This window comes from Myxine glutinosa, chromosome 13 (assembly GCF_964187855.1).
Source record: "Myxine glutinosa chromosome 13, kmMyxGlut1.1, whole genome shotgun sequence".
Taxonomy (NCBI): Eukaryota; Metazoa; Chordata; class Myxini; order Myxiniformes; family Myxinidae; genus Myxine; species Myxine glutinosa.
This window is the reverse complement of record NC_136273.1, coordinates 52,883,978-52,894,129: the sequence shown is the minus strand read 5'-3', so window position 1 is coordinate 52,894,129 and position 10,152 is coordinate 52,883,978.

Sequence of the window (10,152 nt, the reverse complement as noted above, 5' to 3'; positions counted from 1 at the left end):
TCTTGGCTTATCAAGGTGGAGTCGAGTAAGGGTTGTTGTGATTGGAGGGTCAGGAGCCCTTCTGAACCAGTGGCCGGAAACGGAAGTGACCGGAAACGGAAGAGGAAAAGACACGAGGAAAACAGGACGAGTATTCTTCTTGATCTTCCTCACCCCGCTCGAACAGAAGGTGGATCGACCTTGCGCTGCGTGACAAAGCGGCGTTCCGAAGCCCGTCTGGCGAGAGGAGTTACCGGGACGTGTACCGACCCGGTGGAGGCGTCAAGTTGACGTGGAGCCGTGCATCGACCCCGCGTCTGGTACCGTTCGCAGCCCCGTCTAAAAAGGCGCATCCGAGTCGCAGGTTAGGGCCTCGCACGCCTGGCAAGTGGCGTGGGGCGTTTGGCTTGCTTTACCGCACTCGCTTCGCGTAGCCACGAGAGGCTGCAGCCGCGGGGCCTGGTACGATACCTGCCCGGTGCAGACGTCCACCCGGGGTTCGTTCAACCGCCCGAGTGCGGCTACGCCGACCATCATCTTGGTCCGGAGGGGCCCAGAGACATTGTGCGGGACCGAGACCAAAAGGGGGGTTGTGAGTACTCACCGTGACACCCATATATAAGATGGCCATCTTAATCATAGGGAATTGATTGTGGATTGAGAATTGTTAATGGTTGTGTATTGTTGATTGCTCGGGGAAAATCTCCGTGGTTGTATCAGTTGAATTGTATGGTCATTGGAATATATTCTTGAACATCGTTGGTTGTGTCATTGAAATTGTATGATCCTTCCCATTGAGATGTATCTTTGAACATCAGTTCCTCTTGGGTGGAAGTCATAGAGCTTGCGTTGCGAAAGCGCATATATATATAATACTACTTTCTGGCGAAGGTCCTCTCACGGTCCGGGGGTCACCGGAACCAGGTATTCACCGAGGGGACCACGTAACAGAATTGGGGGCTCGTCCGGGATCTAAAATTGTATAAAATAATAAAATAATATTTTTATTAATTAAAATTTATTAATTAAGTATTAATTGGTAATTTTGGGGGAAATTGGGGTAAAGTCTTGGGTGAAGGTTAACAGGTGTTAACGATAGTCACCATGGCGTTTGTGGCACAGAACTTTGCGGTAACACCGAGTGAGGCACAGTTCCGAGCGTTACTAAAGGCGGACCTCTTGAAATTGGCCAAACATTTTAACTTGGAGGTCCGAACTAATTTGAGGAAGGCAGAGTTGCAGACCACGGTGATACAGTCTATGGTGGGATTAGGAACAGGGGACGAGTTAGCCTGGGAGTGGCTACCCGAAGAACCAGAAGACGTGGAGCTCCGGAAACTGGAGTTGCAATTACGGAGCCAGGAACGGATCAAAGAAGAAGAAAGGAAAGCAGAAAAGGAAAGAGCAGAAGAAGAAAGGAAAGCAGAAAAGGAAAGAGCAGAAGAAGAAAGGAAAGCAGGAAAGGAAAGAGCAGAAGAAGAAAGGAAAGCAGAAAAGGAAAGAGCAGAAGAAGAAAGGAAAGCAGAAAAGGAAAAAGCAGAGGAAAGGAGAGAAGAAAGGAAAGCAGAAAAGGAAAGAGCAGAAGAAGAAAGGAAAGCAGAAAAGGAAAGAGCAGAAGAAGAAAGGAAAGCAGAAGAGAGGAGGGAAGAGAAACAAGCAGAGGAAAGGAGAGAGGAACGAGAACTCCAGGAAAGGTTAAAAGAAGAAGAAAGGAAAGCAGAAAAGGAAAGAGCAGAAGAAGAAAGGAAAGCAGAAAAGGAAAAAGCAGAGGAAAGGAGAGTGGAACGAGAACTCCAGGAAAGGTTAGCAGAAGAAGAAAGGAAAGCAGAAGAGAGGAGAGAAGAGAACAAGCAGAGGAAAGGAGAGTGGAACGAGAACTCCAGGAAAGGTTAGAAGGGAGGAAAGCAGAGGAGAGAAAAGCGGAAAGGGAATTAAAGGAACGTGACATGGAGCTTCAGCAAGAAATCAAATTCAAGGAGCTGGAGTTAAGGAGAGAACGGGGAGAGGCACCACCCTTGCTGACGGGGTCGACACCTAACCAGAGAACCTGGGATGTGGGCAGACATGTGAGGCTGGTTCCACCGTTCAGTGAAAAGGAGGTCGCGAAATTTTTTCCACACTTTGAGAAAGTGGCTCGACAATTAAATTGGCCGGAGGAGGCCTGGACCATACTCGTGCAAAGTGTGCTGGTGGGGAAAGCTCAGGAAATTTATTCGGCGCTACCAATGGACCAATGTGCAGATTATGAGGTACTGAAGAAGCACATCCTCAAGGCCTATGAGTTGGTTCCGGAAGCTTACAGGCAAAAATTCAGGAATGCCCGGAAGAGGGAGAGTGAGACCCATGTGGAGTTTGCCAGAGTGAAAGAAAACATGTTTGATCGGTGGTGTGAGTCAAAAGGAGTCGGGAAAGACTTCGAAACATTGCGGGACTTGATCCTGGTGGAGGAATTTCAGCAGTGTGTCCACGAGGACATCAAAGTGTACCTGCAGGAAAAGAAAGTACCAAAGTTGTGGGACGCAGCCACTATGGCAGATGATTATGCCTTAACCCACCGAATAGGGGTCCACGAACCTAACTCCTCACCTAGATCTCCGCAGGGGAGGTGGGGAACAGCAGGTGCGGAGAACGACAATACATGGCGGCGGCCTCGAGAGGATGAGGGGGACAACGCGGATACCCCACCTGTTCGAAGTCAGAGGGCTGCGGGCCCAAGACCAACTTATTTTGCAGGGGGCCCGAGGCAGACCACGAGTTTCTCCTCCGGGCCTACTTGCGCGTTTTGCAAGAAACCTGGACACTTGATGTCCAGTTGTTACCTCATGAAAAGGGACAACCCAGAGCGGAGTCCGACTATTACCACTCCGAATGCGATGGCTAGCGTAAGAAATCGCCATCAAAAGGGTTACCAACCATTTATTTCAGAGGGGTTTGTGTCACGGGATGGAGCCTCGACTAACCGGAAACCGGTTAGGATATTGAGGGACACAGGGGCACATCAATCTTTAATGCTGGAAGGCATTTTGCCATGGTCCGAGGAGACGGCAACGGGGGATAGTGTTCGTTTACAGGGGATCGGGGGCGGTGTTAGTGCTCCCCTTCATGTCATCCATTTGGAGTCCGATTTGGTGTCAGGACCGGTCACCGTCGGTTTACAAGACACGCTTCCTGTAGAGGGTGTATCTGTGGTTATCGGGAATGATTTGGCCGGGGGTCAAGTTTATGGTAACCTGAGGGTTGGTCAAGAGCCCAGCAGGGAAAATAACACCACCCCAGCTCGGGATGGCGACAAAAGTGCCAAGTTATTTGTAGGGGGACTGAACTTCAAAACAGAGGAAGAAGTTCTGACCTCTGTCTTCAACAGATATGGGCCGCTGGTGGACGTGCGGTTGGTAAGAGACTGGGAAACGCAACAGTCCAGAGGGTTCGGCTTTGTCACGTTTGCCAGCACAAAAGACGCCAGAGAGGCCGAGAAGAATTGGAATGGCAAGGATTTGGAGGGTCGGACCATAACAGTAGGGAAGGCATTTCGTAGGCGCCGAGAGGTCTACAGGAGAGGACAACTGGGCGGTAGTTGTGGTGGTGGCCGCAATCAATATTATTATGGAGGCTCCCTGAGTTACGGCAGCTCCCGAAGGAAGGATTGGCAAAGTAGTGGCCGAGAAGGAGACCGCTATTCATGGGACTACAGGGACAAGGGGTCCCACCATAATTATTAGGGAAGTTCTGAGAAGTTGAAGCACTGAATGCGGCGGAGCCGCCGAGCCAAGATTCCTACACGGATTAACCGTGATCGCCGTTCCTAAAGGCGTCCATGTAGGGAACTTTCATACACGGACTAACCGTGAACTCCACGTTCCTCAAGGAGCCCATGTAGAGAACTTTCCTGCACGGACTAACCGTGAACTTCGCGTTCCTAAAGGCATCCCTGTAGTGAATACTCAGCTTGGCCTCCCGGAGAAAGTGCTATCACGTTGCGTAACTTTGGATCTTTGATCAACCCCTTAACCTTCATTCACAAGACACTGACAGTCAAAGTCAGAGGGTCAGGAGATGGAGTTTGGCTTGGCAGGAGTCCAACGGGAAATTGAACATGGAAAGGGCAGGGACAATGTCGCGGCTGGTGCTTTGTCCAGAGTGAATTACCTTGGAAAATTTGGGGGTTTAGTTATCTGGTTTATTTATCCAAGTTGGCCGGCCACGAAAGTTTTCGCTGGGGTCAAACTTTCTTTCTTGAAGGGGGGGAGTGTTACATATCTATGTGAATTGTTACATATCTATGTGAATTAATATTCAGATCTTGGCTTATCAAGGTGGAGTCGAGTAAGGGTTGTTGTGATTGGAGGGTCAGGAGCCCTTCTGAACCAGTGGCCGGAAACGGAAGTGACCGGAAACGGAAGAGGAAAAGACACGAGGAAAACAGGACGAGTATTCTTCTTGATCTTCCTCGCCCCGCTCGAACAGAAGGTGGATCGACCTTGCGCTGCGTGACAAAGCGGCGTTCCGAAGCCCGTCTGGCGAGAGGAGTTACCGGGACGTGTATCGACCCGGTGGAGGCGTCAAGTTGACGTGGAGCCGTGCATCGACCCCGCGTCTGGTACCGTTCGCAGCCCCGTCTAAAAAGGCGCGTCCGAGTCGCAGGTTAGGGCCTCGCACGCCTGGCAAGTGGCGTGGGGCGTTTGGCTTGCTTTACCGCACTCGCTTCGCGTAGCCACGAGAGGCTGCAGCCGCGGGGCCTGGTACGATACCTGCCCGGTGCAGACGTCCACCCGGGGTTCGTTCAACCGCCCGAGTGCGGCTACGCCGACCATCATCTTGGTCCGGAGGGGCCCAGAGACATTGTGCGGGACCGAGACCAAAAGGGGGGTTGTGAGTACTCACCGTGACACCCATATATAAGATGGCCATCTTAATCATAGGGAATTGATTGTGGATTGAGAATTGTTAATGGTTGTGTATTGTTGATTGCTCGGGGAAAATCTCCGTGGTTGTATCAGTTGAATTGTATGGTCATTGGAATATATTCTTGAACATCGTTGGTTGTGTCATTGAAATTGTATGATCCTTCCCATTGAGATGTATCTTTGAACATCAGTTCCTCTTGGGTGGAAGTCATAGAGCTTGCGTTGCGAAAGCGCATATATATATAATACTACTTTCTGGCGAAGGTCCTCTCACGGTCCGGGGGTCACCGGAGGCCTGGACCATACTCGTGCAAAGTGTGCTGGTGGGAAAAGCTCAGGAAATTTATTCGGCGCTACCAATGGACCAATGTGCAGATTATGAGGTACTGAAGAAGCACATCCTCAAGGCCTATGAGTTGGTTCCGGAAGCTTACAGGCAAAAATTCAGGAATGCCAGGAAGAGGGAGAGTGAGACCCATGTGGAGTTTGCCAGAGTGAAAGAAAACATGTTTGATCGGTGGTGTGAGTCAAAAGGAGTCGGGAAAGACTTCGAAACATTGCGGGACTTGATCCGTTATTTTCCCTGTTGGGCTCTTGACCAACCCTCAGGTTACCATAAACTTGACCCCCATATTGGTGGACAGCCATCCCTGAGCTATAGGCCAGTTATTCTTTTTGGGGGTGATCTTTCTAATCTGAAAGCTCCGATTCTGATTTAATACGGAGTTGAAGGTATTGAATCGTCACACCAATCGTGAATAAACTGTGTTGAGCGCACATACTCTGAATATACACCGCCCAAAGAGGTTCTTCAAGCACTACCTGGACGAGGAAGAACAACACCTGGGATGCGCACCATGCCCCGAGAGCACACCTGAGCTCCTCACCACATACAAGGCTTTCATCCGCAGCTCAATGGAATACTGCTCCCCCCTCTGGGCTGGTGCTCCTGCCTCACACCTAGCTCATCTTCACGCTGTTGAAGCCAAAGCTTTCAGAATCATTGGGAATCTCCTGCGAAGAAGCTATATCCGAGGGCCTTTCACTGACTCACCGCAGGCAGGTTGGTGGTCTTTCTGTCTTCTACCGACTCCTCTCCGGCCTTGCTCCCCCAGCTCTCTCTGTGCTGTGTCCCCCAAATATTCCTACAGGTCGCACAAGATCTGCCAGCAACCCTCTTATGGATAAACTGCCAAAATCTAGGCTCTCTGCTCACCTTCACTCTTTCATTCCCCTTTTTCCCCGCCTCTGGAACAAACTCCCCCATTCCCTTCAATCCCACTCCTCCCTCCAGGTCTTTAAAACAGCTGTTCACCACCATCTCTTATCTTCCCCCATCCAAAACCTTGATCTTTTCTACCCCCGCTAATTCACCCCAGATCCATTTTTTCGAAATTCCAACTTCTTTCCTGGAAGTCCTTGCAGTGTCCATATGTTTTATACCTCTCCCACCTCCCACCAAGCCCTCTCCCTCCCACAGTTCTCTCGATGTCCCTGCTCTCAAATGTTGTGTTTGTGTCCTTCCACCTCTCTCCCCATCTTGTCTACCGCTCCCCTTATTTTGTGTTTTATGTGTCGGTTTGTGTCGGTTTGACTTTTTGTGTGATTAATGTTAGCTCTTTCACGAGCCTCGATCTTGTATACAAAAAAATAATAATAATAATAATAATAATAATTGTGACTCATGAGTCAGCACCATAAAGGGGCTGGGGATGACAACAACTGTGTAAACCTTGACTTTGGTTTGCATACATGGGTTGTGTTTTTCCAGACATGCTTAAGGAGTCTCCAAAGGCACTAATGGCTTTGGAGAACCTGTTGCAAAATTACCCTAATACACCACCAAGGATCCACACCCCCACATGACACCATATACCTGGAGCATCGTGATTTATTGAACAAATCGGAGAAATGTTATTCATTTTCTCTGATATCAAATTGACAACTCATCCATCCGCATGTATATGTAGCTTTCCAGAGTGAAATGTTATATTGCCGAAACTGCTTCCAATCTTGTTTTATATGATTGATATTTGTATAAGCAATTATATGTGCAATAATTCACTTGGTAATGTTTCAAACCATTGAAGATAATTTCCAGCCCACAGTTAAAGTCGAATAATGCGTTTGGATTTTAAAACTTAGACCCGAACATTAGAAATTCCCACATTATTCGAAAACATTTCATAATTATTGTTTGATGAACTTTACTCAAGACACATCTTCTCAAAGTGCAGGTGTGTCCTTGAATACCTCGGAGAAGTTCGGGTTTCTCGACAAACTTGGTCAGATAACTGAGTTGGAGTACAATTTCCGACTCTGTAAAGCAGCGTTAGGCATGTGGCATTTTGATTCATTGTTTGAAAGCTTGAAGGAATTGAAAAGCAAAAAGAAAAGAAAAACTGTTACCAACATACAGCTGGTAGGATGATGTACCTGTACTCTATATACCGAAATGACTTTAAAGAAGTACACAACAACACAACAACAGGCATTTTAAAGGCCATTTTCCCTGCAAGAGCGGGGGTGAGCCTTGCGGTCCCCATGACAATCTTCTCCATTTTGCCCTATTTTCTGCATCTCCCCTTGTTAACCCCCTTGCCCGCATTTCTTCTTCCACCATCTTCAGCCAAGTCTTTCTCGGTCTTCCCCTTCCTCTACTTCCTTCCACATTCATTTCCATCACTCTTCTCAACCAGTCACTTTCATCCTTCCTCAACACGTGACCAAACCATCTCAAACTGTTTCTCTTCACAGCATCCATCACAGGCTCTATTCCAATCATCTTTCGGCTTCCTCTCTCTCAACGATACTCCACACATCCACCAAACCATTCGCATTTCCACCCTTTCCAGCCTTCGTTGCTGCTCTACGTTCATTACAAATGTCTCGCTCCCATAAATCATAACACTTCTCACACATGCAGCATACACCTTTCCCTTCAGCTTCAACGACACTCCCCTCCTCGTCAGCATGCCACTCAGTTCCCGAAACTTCTTCCATGCACATCTCACTCTAGTAACCGTTGCTGAGTCTGATCCACCTTCTCCATTCAGCATATCTCCTAGGTAACAAAACACCTTTCAGCTTCACGCCATCTCCAAGATGCAACTCAACATTTCCTCCATCTGCAGCTCCATCTGTGCACACCTTACACTTGAATGTAGCTGCCACACTGGTTAATGACCCTCTCAAACCACTACATTTTTGATGAACCCACTCAGCGCACATTGTACATTGAATGGGGTTCACTCCGACACCCTTCCTGCACACAGCACATGGCCACTTCCCAGTTCTTTCCACCTCACCACATGCTTTACCACTTGCCATCACCTTTGTTTTTCCGATATTCACCTTCAGACCTTTCGTCTCCATACATTCCTTCCACTTGTTCATCTTCTCCTTCAGTCCATCCATACTTTCTGCAATCAACACCAGATCATCTGCATACAACAACTCCCACGGTAAACCCTCCTTTACGTTCCGAGCCAGCACCTCCATCACAGCTACAAATAGTAGTGGACTTAGTACCGACCCCTGATGCACTCCCACCTTCACCTCAAACTCACCACTGTTCCCGTCCTTCATCCTTACAGCTGTGCGCGCTCTTTTGTACATTGCCATCACTACTCTGATCAACCATTCCTCCACTCCTAACTTCCTCAATGCCCATGTCACTACTTCACGTGGAACCCTATCGACTGCTTTCTCCAGATCAACAAACCCAAGAAACAACTTCTTCCTCTTCTCCATGTACTTCTCCTGCAACTGCCTCACAATAAAAAGTGCATCTGTCGTTCCTCTTCCTGGCACAAATCCAAACTGCATTTCGTCAATCTTTACTTTCTTCCTTATCCTCCTCTCCAACACCCTTTCCAATACCTTCATTCCATGCTCCAATAACTTTATCGCTCGATACGGGACACAGTCCAGAGGGTCACCTTTCCCCTTGTATAGAGGGACAAGGGTACTCAGTTCCCAATCCACTGGAATGCGGCCTTCTTTCACCACCAGATTGCAGGTCTCTGTCATTCTCTTCACACCCCAATTTCCTGCTGCCTTCAACATATCTCCCACAACTCCCGTCGGCCCTCCCACTTTTCTACTCTTCATTGCTTAATCGCTTCCTCAACTTCCTTCTCGGTTATCTTCTCTGCCGCTCCTAAAACTGGGTTACTCTCTATGTTGCCATCCCATTCATTCTCTGCATTCAACAGTATTTCCATATATCTCTTCCATCTTCCTTTAATTCCATCTGGGTCCACAACGATTTGTCCCACTTCATCCTTCAAGCAACTCACCCCCATCACATCACACCTCTCTTTCGCTATCTGCTTTCGCTATTTGATTTTTTATAAATGACTTATTTAATTAAATTTCTAAAAGATACATCTTCAGATGAAGCACTAGTGGTTTAGTTATGCGATTAGCCAATTGATTATGAAAATATTTTGTGATAATCTTTTATTGATTTTAGTTATACAATTAATCAATCAATTAGTGTACACCTCTCCCTCCCAATGCAGCCTCAATGAGCTGCACTGCGGTATTGCCGGGCGCCAGAGGCGCCCCGGCAATGCCGCGCTGCAGCATATTTAATTATTTGGCATGGGGCGGTGTACTTTGAATGTATTTGTACTTGTTTTCTTTCTTGTTGTACACCGCTCCTTTCCTATGCCATCTCCAGGCATTGCAAATCGTCATTGCCGGGCACCAAAGGGGGCTCGGCAGTGACGCACGCTGAAAGAGAGTACTCAGTTTTCACTCTGGTTGTTTGTTGAACACCGCTCCTTTCCTATGCCATCTCCAGGCATTGCAAATCGTCATTGCCGGGCACCAAAGGGGGCTCGGCAGTGACGCACGCTGAAAGAGAGTACTCAGTTTTCACTCTGGTTTCTTGTTTTCTTTCTTGGTTGTCCGGACGATATCTCAGCCATCCTTTGAGCTAGGAAGCTGAAATTTCGGCACAGTAGTGAGCAAGTCCTTTGTCAAATACGGTATTTTTTGTTTTTTGAATAATCAATTAATTGAGGAGTTATTTAATTATTAGCGTTTAATTAAGTACTTATTTAATTAATTAAATTTCATTTATCTTCTGACCATTATTAACTCAGGCACCTTTTGAGTTAGGAAGCTGATATTTGGACATGCCAATGACCAGGTGATTTGGCTGCAAAGGATATTTTTGATTTATTAATTAATCAATTAATCGATTAATTATTTAATTATTCGATTAATGACAAAAAAATTTTTTTTTTTTAAGTTACAG